The 12274-nt window shown below is 39.9% G+C and overlaps 1 pseudogene; it reads right to left on the bottom strand.

The window, feature by feature from the left end:
* Nucleotides 1-301: 301 nt before the first annotated feature.
* On the bottom strand, nt 302-11729 carry LOC110769084 (TMV resistance protein N-like; annotated as a pseudogene).
* Between the last annotated feature and the right edge of the window lie 545 nt (nt 11730-12274).

Genomic DNA, 12274 nt, shown 5'->3' with positions numbered 1-12274 from the left:
TCCATGTTGTTTTGGACAGAAGTTGGATGCTCGGAGATTGAAAAGTGAGAACATAAAAAAAGTCCCATCCAACTGTTATAATTTTGCAACTTGGGAATATGGAATTCCGGGTCCTGCGATTCGAACCACTATGGAATTTCGTTTTGTGTGTTTTGTGGGAAGACAGAACATTACTCAAACTGAGGATTGATATACTCTAATGAAGAAATGCAATTTCCTCGAAGACTGAGAGTTACTGATACCCGGAGAGAGAGCGCAAAGAAACATTGAAGCAAACACTCAAGGTTTCTTTTCCATTGGATTACTGAATCACCTCTCTTGAGCGCGCTTGATTTATTGGAGAGTCATCAGCAAATATGCGTAAATGAATTACTTCACCAACAATGGACTCTGAAACTGTCAAAATGGCTTCCTGTGAAGCAATTGGACAAAGCTTTCGAAAAGATATAATTCTCCTACGACCATTCAGAGAAAGATCATACATTAATTATTAATTAGGTTGAAAGAATCATTAACAGTCATACAGTTCTGGAGGAACATACATAGCAAATCCTACCCATTCCTTGTTATTACACAGTTCTGGAGGAACATGCAACTTAACTTGCATCCTAGTACTTTGATGGCTAAACCATGGCAAAATTGCTCTGAGAGATAAAATAAAACCATAATCATAGATGCTTGCCTGCTGTCCCTGTAATATGTAGAACTTTATATGGAATTGATCAGTGCATGCAATATTCGAGTAATTGAGAGAGAGAGAGAGAGAGAGAGAGAGAGAGATACCTTAAATATCTGCTCCAATGCTGACTCTACATCTCTTCTTAATTGACCTACAATCTTAAGCGATCTTGAATCTGTTGAGATGTGTGGTTGAATTGGTATCAAGAATCTTGCTTCTGAAGTGCATGCAAGTTGTGCTACGTGCGGTGGTTCCACCTGAGAGGTAGTTTCTTCTTCTACTAGCACTTGACTGTACTCATTGGAGTTTTCCTTTACAACACTGCAGGTTAACGGATTCTTCATATGATCTACCAGACCAATGCTATCGGTCTTTTCCCTGAAAGTTTTGACAAACTCCGCCACATCTTCCTTGTATATGAGACGGGTCGCACAAGCTTTCACATCCACCCCTGGACTATCAATTATAACTGAAGCTCGAATGTAGCAAGCTCGGGTGAAGCATTCTCTATCCACTCCGTTATTAAACCAATGTGGTGGCGTATAGACCCAAACTCCCAATGACTGAGTTTCAGGGACAGGCGAAGTGAATGGATAAATGACATTGACTAGAGATAAACCTTCAATAGGACCTTCATAGGTGTAGATATCAAATAATAATCTGCCATTGGGTGTTGAATGGTAACTTACTAAGCTGCTATGACATGTTGAATCCAGATTAATATTGTCATGTTCCTGGACTACACAAACAAAAAAAGACAGCAAGTCCCATCCATTTAACGTTATCATCTGAATCTGTAGGTAGCAGGATTCTTATAGATGACCCAGTAGTACTCGAATGACTCAACCATGTTGGAATTTCAGTTTGACTAGTATTACGCTGTAAATGGCGGCTATCAGAAATTACACCCTCTAAATAGAAATTAAAAGAGGAAAATAATCAAAAATTGAAAGATGGTTCAAATGTGTGTGTGTGTGTGTGTGAGAGAGAGAGAGAGAGAGAGAGAGAGAGAGAGAGAGAGAGAGGGAGGCCTCAAACCACTTTTGTAAGTGTTGATGTACATGTTCATTCGATAAGGGAATCCTCCGAAGTTTTTGTGTTTCACCTCTTTGGCATTCTATGATAGTAAATCCTGTAGATGGTGAAATCCACACTGTTGACTCATCATTTGGGAAAAATCTTCTCAGGAGAGGGCAATCAAGAACTGATACTTCTGGTAAACTTAATGGAAGTTTTAGCAATGATAAAAGATTGCTACAATTATCCAATTTAAGTTCTTTAAGCTCAGTAAGTTGACAGATGCTTTCTGGAATCCTCATAAAATTATTTCCACTCAAGTTTAAACTCTTAAGTGATAAGCAGCCAATGTCATCAGGTAGTGCTCCTTCAGAAAGATTGCAATAGCTCAGATCGTTTCCTCAAAGAGCATAAGCCTGAGAATGAAGCAGGAAGCTGCAAACTGATGGACGGTTCTGATGGCAACAAGCAACAACTAAAGAGCCAACCCCAGGGATTATGTGGCAGACCTCCACATTGAGCCAAAGATAATTAAGGTTTTTCAGAAGAACAATGGCGGAAGGTACTTGTCTTATGCCACTTCTGCCTGCATCAAGCTCCACCAAACTCTCTAAGCTCCCAAACTGTTCTGGCAACTGTTAGTCAAGACATAGAAGACAACTTACCTCAAACAAGGAAAAGCTTGTCTGCCACCTAGAGACACATTTCCCTGTTTTCATTTCCATGTTTTAGGGATGGAAACTCTCCATGTTTCCCTCCATGTTTTGTGCATTGTTTGTAACTAATACTCAGCCATGTACAATTGTATATATCACTCTCTCCAAGTTAGTAATTCAATTGGCAGATTTGAATTCTCTGCAAAACCTATCTTGTTATACACTCTCAACTCTCTCAATTACACTATCTTTGGCATGGTATCAGAGCAATCGATTTTGGTTGCCTCTGCATAACCTTGTTCTTGCCTAATCTCTACCTATCCTTACCCATAATTTGCTGTTATATCATTCTTATCTCATACTTTGCCTTGCCTCAAAATTGGTCTTGATCCCAAGTTCTATTTGTGCTCTTGTTTGCTGAAGTTCTAAGCTATTTTTTCTCTTAATCTATTTACATCATGGGTGACACCAACGACACAATCAACTCCACGGCCGACTCCTCTAAGATCGACTCCACCAAGATTGACTCCACAACTCCACCACTCCGGTCCTCTCATGACTTCTCTCAAATTACTCATGATAAGCTGGATGGGTCCAACTACCCTGCATGGTCTCATAGTTTTCGCTTGGCCATTACTGCTCATCGTATGGCTGGTTTCATTAATGGTAAAAAGATTGCCCTTGCCATTGATGATCCTAGCTATGAAGTTTGGGATGAAGACAACTGTTTGGTGCAATCATGGCTCCTCAACTCCATGACCAAAAATGTACGTGCCTTATTTGATCATTGCTCAACGGCTTATGCGGTGTGGGACGCAGCTCGGAAGACATACACTGTTACTCAGAATAGCTCCAAGTTGTACCAACTCCGTTGTCAGTCCGTCACCACCTCTCAAAGTGGTGAACCTGTGAATGTCTTCTATGAAAAATTACACGTAATATGACAGGAAATTGACAGCCTTCGTCCCTACAAACATACCAATCCCGATGATGTGGCTCTTCACCAACAAGCACTTGAAGTTGAACGTGTGTACAATTTTTTGGGAGGACTCGATCCCAACTTTGATTCCGTTCGTAGTTGAATTCTTGCTATGAACCCGCTTCCAGCAGTCATTGAAGCTTATGCACTTGTGGTAGAAGAAGATAATCGCCAATCTTCCATGCTTGGCGGTGGAAGTGCAATGGCGGTCAAGCCATATCGGCCACCACACCGTACGTCCTCCGGACTTCCCCCCCGGGGTCCCAAAACTGACGATGCAAAGGGAACTCAGAAGTGCACTCATTGTGGTGGTAATCATCTTGTTGAGAAGTGCTTTAAGCTTCATGGTTATCCTGAGTGGTGGGATGCTCTCAAGTCCCGCAACAAAACACCCAAGGCAGCATGTGTTATAACTACCGATGCTTCTCCATCTTTCACCCTACTCTCCGACTCCGAATTAGGTACACGACCCACTACATGGATAATTGACACAGGTGCCACTGATCATATGACTTCTGATTCTACTATGTTTTCCACATTATTTTCTAAGTCTCGTCATCCTTACATCACTATTGCCAATGAAGTTCCTTCTAATGTTGCTGGTGAAGGAACTATATCACTTTCCCTTTCCTTATCTTTATCTCATACACTACTTGTTCCCTCCATCAATTGCAATTTGCTGTCTGTTGGAAAATTACTTGACTCACATAATTGTTATGCCACATTCTATCCTTCCCATTGTCTTTTTCAGGACCTCACGACTCACGCGACGATTGGGCATGGTAAACGAAGAGGGGGGGTTGTATTCCTTGACAGTCTCTTCACCACCAAGGGCAGCTCATACTCATGGTTCCAGCTCACAAGCTCGCAATCAACACCAGATTTGGCTTTGGCATCGTCGCCTAGGACATCCATCCTTGGCTATCTTCAATGTTTGTTTCCGTCTTTGTTTCGTGGCTTAGATAATCATCAGTTTCAGTGTGAAACCTGTGTATTGGCCAAAAGCCATCGAACTGTTTTTCCCTTAAGTGATAATAAAACGGAATTCCCTTTTGATTTGGTTCACTTTGATGTTTGGGGTCCTGCTAAAGTCTCTTCCAATGGCAAAAGATGGTTTGTTACATTTATTGATGATTGCACTCGCATGACTTGGGTATATTTACTAGCTCATAAAAGTGACGTTTCCGCTGCAATCCGTGAATTTCATGCTATGATTACCACACAGTTCCAAGCCTCCATCAAAGTATTCCGGTCTGATAATGGTGGGGAATATGTGAACAATGTCTTGGCACAATTCTTCCGAGACCACGGCATCATTCATCAAACCTCCACATCTTATACTCCGCAACAAAATGGTGTCGCAGAGTGAAAGAATCGACAATTACTTGAGGTTACTCGTGCATACATGCTGGATAAATCGGTCCCTCACTACTTATGGGGGACATGCCCTTCTTTCTGCAGTCTATGTAATTAATCGAGTGCCTAGTAGTGTTTTGAAGTTTGAAACTCCACTGAACACCTTGGCTCGTCACGTCTCTCTTCCTACAGTCCTCAAGTTGCCTCCTTGCATATTTGGTTGTGTTGTATATGCTCATGTTCCATCTCATCAAAGAAGTAAACTGGACCCTTGTGCCATTCGTTGTGTGTTCGTTGGGTATGGATCAAATAAAAAAGGATACAAATATTACCATCCTCCTACTCGTAAGCTCTTTGTCACCATGGATGCCACATTCCATGAAGATTTATCATACTTTGAAGCTTCTACATCCCCTTCTCTTCAGGGGGAGAGGAGGAATGAAGAGAAGGAAGAAAAGGTTCAAGAAGAAATTCAAGTATGTCCAGAAACGACCTATTGCAGCCCAGAAACGACCGGTCGCTTTTGCACAGATTCGGAAATGACCGGTCGCACGGACCTCAGCGACTGGTCTCATGGCTCCAGCGATGAAATACCAATCTGTCCGAAAGCGACCGGTCGCTTAGAATCGTGCGACCGGTCGCCGATCCCCTGTGAACTTGAAGATGGCTATTTGGACAGTGATGAAGGTACTGAAAAATTGTCGTTCTTATTTGGTGACGATCCCGGAGGAGACAATCCAAATGTTTGCTGTGATCAACTACAAAATACAACCCCTCCTTCTCAACCATCGGACCAATCGTCTCGTGAGGAAGAAACACTCGAGGTAATTCCTGAACCACCTAATGTTATACCATACACTCTCCCACCTAGGACCACTAGAGGAAAACCTAAACCTCAATATTGTCCTGACCTTACTGCCAAATCAAAATATCCCATTAATAACCATGTTTCAACTCATAGATTGTCAAAGTCATATGCATCGTTTGTGAATCAATTATCTATTGTATGTGTTCCAAATAAGTGGCAGCATGCTATAACTAATTCTAGATGGGCTGAAGCAATGGCAATTGAAATGGAAGCTCTGGAAAAGAATTCTACATGGGAAATGGTTCAATTACCACAAGGGAAGAAACCAGTTGGATGTCGGTGGATATACACTGTTAAATACAAAGCTGATGGATCCATAGACTGATACAAAGCTCTATTAGTGGCCAAAGGGTATACACAAACATATGTAATTGACTACCAGGAGACATTTTCACCTGTTGCCAAGATCAACACTGTACGTGTTCTTATGTCATTAGCTGCAAACCTTGACTGGCCACTACTGCAGTATGATGTAAATAATGCATTTCTTCACGGGGACTTACAAGAAGAAGTGTATATGGAACCACCACCAGGGATCTCTATGACACTCAGTCCCAACACCGTTTGCAAGCTGAGAAAATCATTATATGGGCTAAAGCAATCATCACGAGCCTGGTTTGGAAGATTCACCGATTCCATGAAGCGCTTTGGGTACACTCAGAGCAACTCAGATCACACTTTATTCTTAAAGCATCGTGGTGGCAAACTTACGGCCCTTATCATCTATGTTGATAATATGGTGGTTACCGGTAATGACAATGAAGAAATGAAGAATCTGCAGAAACTCCTTGTTAGTGAATTTGAGATGAAGGAATTAGGTGAGTTACAATATTTTCTTGGCATAGAAGTTGCTAGATCAAAACATGGCATATTTCTATCCCAACGAAAATATGTGTTAGATTTGTTAATAGAAACTGGAATGCTTGATTGCAAGCCAGCTGACACACCTATTGAGCAGAACCACAAGTTAGGAATGTATCCAGATCAAGTACCCACAAACAAAGAAAGGTATCAAAGGTTGGTTGGGCGACTGATCTATCTATCACACACACACCCCGATATAGCTTATGCTGTGAGTATGGTGAGTTAGTTTATGCACCGACCAAGTGAGGCACACATGAATGGAGTAACACGGATTATGAGGTACTTGAAGGCTGCCCCTGCAAAAGGGTTGATGTTCTCCAAACATACACATACGGACCTAGAAGGATACACAGATGCGGATTGGGCAGGATCCATCACAGATAGACGTTCTACTTCTAGATATTTTACATTTGTAGGGGGCAACTTAGTCACTTGGAGAAGTAAGAAGCAAAAAGTTGTGGCTAGATCAAGTGCTGAAGTAGAATTTAGGGGAATGGCTTAAGGAGTTTGTGAATTGCTCTGGTTACGGAGATTACTGAAGGATCTGGGAGTTAAACCATTAAAAGCTACAAACTTATACTGTGACAATAAATCTGCTATCGAGATAGCACATAACCCAGTACAACACGATCGTACCAAACATGTGGAAGTCGATCGACACTTCATCAAAGAGAAACTAGAAAGGGGTATAATCAAGTTTCCATTTGTAAACTCGGAAAACCAACTTGCTGACATCCTGACGAAGGCCGTATCAAGTAAAGTTTTCCATGACTCACTGGACAAGTTGGGCATGCGTGATATCTTTACACCAACTTGAGGGGGAGTGTTAGTCAAGACATAGAAGACAACTTACCTCAAACAAGGAAAAGCTTGTCTGCCACCTAGAGACACATTTCCCTGTTTTCATTTCCATGTTTTAGGGATGGAAACTCTCCATGTTTCCCTCCATGTTTTGTGCATTGTTTGTAACTAATAATCAGCCATGTACAATTGTATATATCACTCTCTCCAAGTTAGTAATTCAATTGGCAGATTTGAATTCTCTGCAAAACCTATCTTGTTATACACTATCAACTCTCTCAATTACACTATCTTTGGCAGCAACTCCGCGAGTTTAGAGCAGCCTGAGACATTGAGAATTTGAAGTGATGTTAAAGTACAAATGACACCTGGCAGACTCAAAAGGTTCTTGCAATCTTTGAGATTGAGCAAAATCAGGCCAGTCAAATACTTGATTGATGTTGGTAGCTCTATTATAGCTGTCTCATCTAAATGAAGTTTCGATAATTGTTTCATGGTCTCGTCAATCTCCGGAAACCTTTTGAGTTTGTAACATCCCGAAAGAATGAAAGTTTTGAGAGACCTCAAGCTGATCTTGTGGGGAAGACTACCAAGGTTTTGACAACCCTTTAGGTTCAACAAAATGAGTCTTTGGAGAGCTCCAACTGATGGGTGAACCTCAGACAATCTTCTACAACCTTTAAGAATTAACCTCTCAAACTTCGGGATTTCAGTGAAATTAAGGGTCTTAGTCAAGTATTCGCAATCGCTAAGGTCCATGATCACCAACTTTTCCAAAAGCTGTAGACAAATAAAAGGGGCCATATAAATCAAAGAATGTATAATGAGCTCTTAGAACTTGAAATATAAATTTCGGCTTTGTATAAAAAATGCACGTTTGTATTGTAATAAAGGAAGAGAGTCTTACCTCCCTAATTTTGTTCCATAAATTTTCTATTCTGCTCTGAGGCAAGTGCAGTTCAACCAGTTTTTTCGGATTAAAACTTGACGGTAACGATTTTAAAGGATATCCATACCAATCCAAGAGCCGTAGCTTATCTGAAAGAGATTCGTGGCATCTAGAAAAATTGACGTTGAAGATCTTCAACAATCTTAAGTTGGACATCCTCACAAATGGACCAGTGGTCAAGTCCGTACAGTCATATTGTTGAGGGGAGCTTAGGAAAATGCCTTCAACAAATTTTGTTCCCTAATAGCCAAAGGTCAACAGAATGATCAGGTGAGGTGCATGATATACGCGTATACTACACTTGAACTATTGCATCCTGATGTTAATATTCTAACCAAAAAAAAGAATATCAAATAAATTTAGGAATAACGAGTTCGTTGCAACATGTTAATATCAAGTAGAAGCTAATTAAAAATACATATAAAGAAAGATTGTAAATCATCAATAGTTCATGTATTGATCTGAAAATAGGGCAACAACTTGGGGGTGATCTATAGTTGACTCTAAAAGCTAGTATTTACTCACTCGTCTAGTGAACATGAAACATGTCAAAAGCTAAAGCGAATATGAAACTAATTAGGCATTAGATTCAGATGTTGGTTTCTGAAAAACTTTTAATGATTAGTTTTATGGAAATTATATATTTACAGTATTAGTAGTACAAGTGGAGTCACAAGTTATGAATAATTAAGGAGTGTATTATTGTACTAAGCTTCAATTACCTCGTTCTTGCTAAGTACTTCAACGGTATCTTCATGAAGCCACAACCGGCTGCGTTTTCCTAGCTCTTGCTGAGATTGTTTGCGGACAATATCCTTGCCCATTTCTTGTAGTAAATGATGCATCCACAACTTTCCTCCAAAAATCATAAGTAAAGATTTCTCAAGGAGGACTCTTATACTTATATCCGGATAGTAATCACAGCTTTCAAATATCCTTTCCACATGCTTTACACTCTCTCCTTTAAAGAAGCATGCAATGTCCAGAAATATATCCTTCTCGTCCGAAGATGCTAATCCATCAAATCCTACTCTCAATGTATGAAGAAGTTGTTCACCAGGATTCTTTTTTAATATGTCCACTACACCATTCAGTCAAACTTCTCCTGAATAGAAAGGAGCCAAAAACTGTTAGCGCCAAAGGAAGACCACCAGAGTAATCTACAAACTGGTTGGACAAATCAACATACTCATCAAGAGGAGGGTCTCTGCCAAAGGCTCTCCGAGAAAAAAGCATGAGAGCTTCATCAAAGTTAAGTTTTCCAACCATGTGTATTTTTGGCTCATATGCTTTTAGCAGGCTTTTATCTTTTGTGGTTACAATGATTCTGCTACCTTGACCAAACCGATCATACAATCCTCTGGCACCACATCCAACTATAGCTTCAATTTGTTTTAAATTATCAATGTCGTCGAGAACGATAAGCACCCTTTTGTGACTCAATAATCTACTCCTTACCCCATTAACATCCTCTACACTTACTTTGGTATTGGAAAGGTTACCATAAAGTTTCTTTAGCACAAGAGGCAAAATTTTCCATCCAGACATCTCTCTAACATCATGGATGAAACAGCTAGCTTCAAATTTATTACGAATTCTTTCAAAAAGAACTTGTGCGATGGTTGTCTTACCTATCCCCGACATCCCACAAATCCCGATCACAGTAGCTTCATGTTCATCCAACCCTCTACTCATGTACAATTCAATTTTGTTTACATGATCCATTCCAACAAAGTCCTTGAAATCACTAGTTGAGAATGTGTGATTCAATTTTCTTGAGATATTTTCGATTATTTCATCAATAACTTTTGCCTCGTACTTGCAAAAAGGGTAGAACATGAATGTCTTACTTATTCCAGTCCATCAAAAGTAAACAAAAACCAAGGTGCATCAGAGATTGTAAGTATATATAGTATGATAGGAGAACTACAAAGCCATTCAGCCTTATGTGATAGGAGAAACTATCACATTTATGTGTCTGTCCTTCATATGCGATAAGTCTGCCTTGTATTTTTTCACTTGAGAAAGAATGGTTTACAGAATTTCCTACAAGGTGGTGACTGGCTCTTTTTTTATTTTTTGCCTCCCGAAAGGTAGAAAACTTGACATAAAAAAAATGTATTAATGCGCCTCCTAAACATTTTAATTATTTTATGGTAGAGATGTTCATTCTCATGTGAACCCTTCCACTGCCAGCTTGCAAAACTCAGACAGCTAAAGCAAATATTCTTAGAACATAACACCTGATAAATCAAACGAGACAAAGGAATAATTTCAGATGAAAAAAATTACCTATCTTTTATATCACATCCGGAGATGCTGCTTGCAAAAGCCTCCCTCCACTTTTTTATCCCTTCTGCTTCATCTTTGAGAACTTGTTCATGTTTAGCAAAATCCTTCTCAAAATCTCCACTCTGCTTTCTTACATGGGTTGGTTCCACGTCATAGAACACAGGCAAAATTGTTAGTCTAGACACAGTCACGTGTTCAACAATCTTCGCAAGCTCATCCAAACACCACGTCGAAGAAACATATAGTTTCTTGAAAGAATAATTGCGGAAATACTGGACTCTTCAATGGCTTTCAAGAGTTCTGGTGAAATGGATTTGCCCTCTCAAGTTCTTCATCATCCTTGAAAATGTAGATTCCTCTTCGATTCAAAGCAGCGTATAAATGGCCCGCAGCTGGGAGTTTGAGAACTAGACTTGATAAACCATAAACTTTGGAGGAAGAGAATGTGAGAATGTGAAGGTAAAAAGTCCCACATTGGAAAGTTGAGAAATGGGGGAGTAGCTCAACTCCTTATAAGCCCTTGCTAGGTTTCTCAACTTTTCAACGTGGGACTCTTTACCTTCACATTCTCACATGCACCCGCACGTGTGACGAATTTTCAAGCCTAACACGTGGACAATACATATTGGGTGACGTGGAGCACGTGTGGCCGTTGGGATTTCACACGTCACTACTACAAAAATTGAAATAGACGACGGGGAAACGCCGTCATCTTTTTCTTTTTCAAACCGTCGTTAAATCGACCGTCATCTTTTTGAAAGTCAAACTACGACAATAATTAACCGTCGTTTATTACATGTAAAGACGACACTTTTTCTGAAAAAACCGTCGTCTATTGAATGTAAAGACGACACTTTTTTTTATAGAACCGTCGTCTATTAAATGTAAAGACGACACTTTTTCTGAAAAAACCGTCGTATATTTAATGTAAAGACGACACTTTTTCTGAAAAAACCGTCGTTTATTATATCCAAAGACGTCTATTAAATCTAAAAAAGACAGTTTTGTTCCAAAAAACCGCCGTTTATTATCTGTAAAAATGATGTACTAATTTCATTTTAGATATCCTAAAAAATTATTTCTTTCATAAAACTTGAAGATTCAATTGTAATTACATTGTTTACCAATCTTGATTCCTACTATATCCATACAAAATACCATATTTATAACATTATAACCTATAATTACAAAATACCATATCCAAAGCATTAACCTATGGTTGTTGTATCTTCCACAGTTTGTACTTGTGCTCCACATTCAGCTGTCATCTTGGAGTAGTGTTCTAAGTCATCTTGGTCAAATGGATCTTATATTCTTCTAAGTTGCCTACCAACTGGGCCTTTGAGCTGCACTCGATATAAGCTGCAGCACCTATTTGCCATGTCATCTTACCTGAGCAATCAAAAACCACAATAAGATTACATTATCTTGCTGTCATCTTAACTAACAAAAAATATGCATCATCTATAGAAGCATAAGCTTATGCAGGAAAAGTTCATTTGTAACAAAATACAGAAGAACATTTTGACTAACTTAGAGTTTCTTTTGTGACGTGGATGGCGAGAGCTCACCAAGAAGGCGCGATGGAGATCTGTCATCGAACCTCAGGCGACATCGAAGACTAGATATGATGTTCTAGGATTTTCCCATCTCGCAAGGTCTCTAGATCTGCTTTCAAGGACATCGTCGTCGTTGACTGTGAATATGGCGTCGATGGCGGCTGGTGATGACTGATGCGAAGAACGATGGCGTTGACGGCGTCGGTGCGTCGATGGCGTTGACGGCGTCGCTGCTTCGATGGCGTCGATGGCTG

This window comes from Prunus avium, chromosome 1, assembly GCF_965620075.1.
Source record: "Prunus avium chromosome 1, drPruAviu1.hap1.1, whole genome shotgun sequence".
Lineage (NCBI taxonomy): Eukaryota > Viridiplantae > Streptophyta > Magnoliopsida > Rosales > Rosaceae > Prunus > Prunus avium.
The sequence above is the reverse complement of the archived record's forward strand: the minus strand, read 5'-3'. Positions and strand labels throughout refer to the sequence as shown.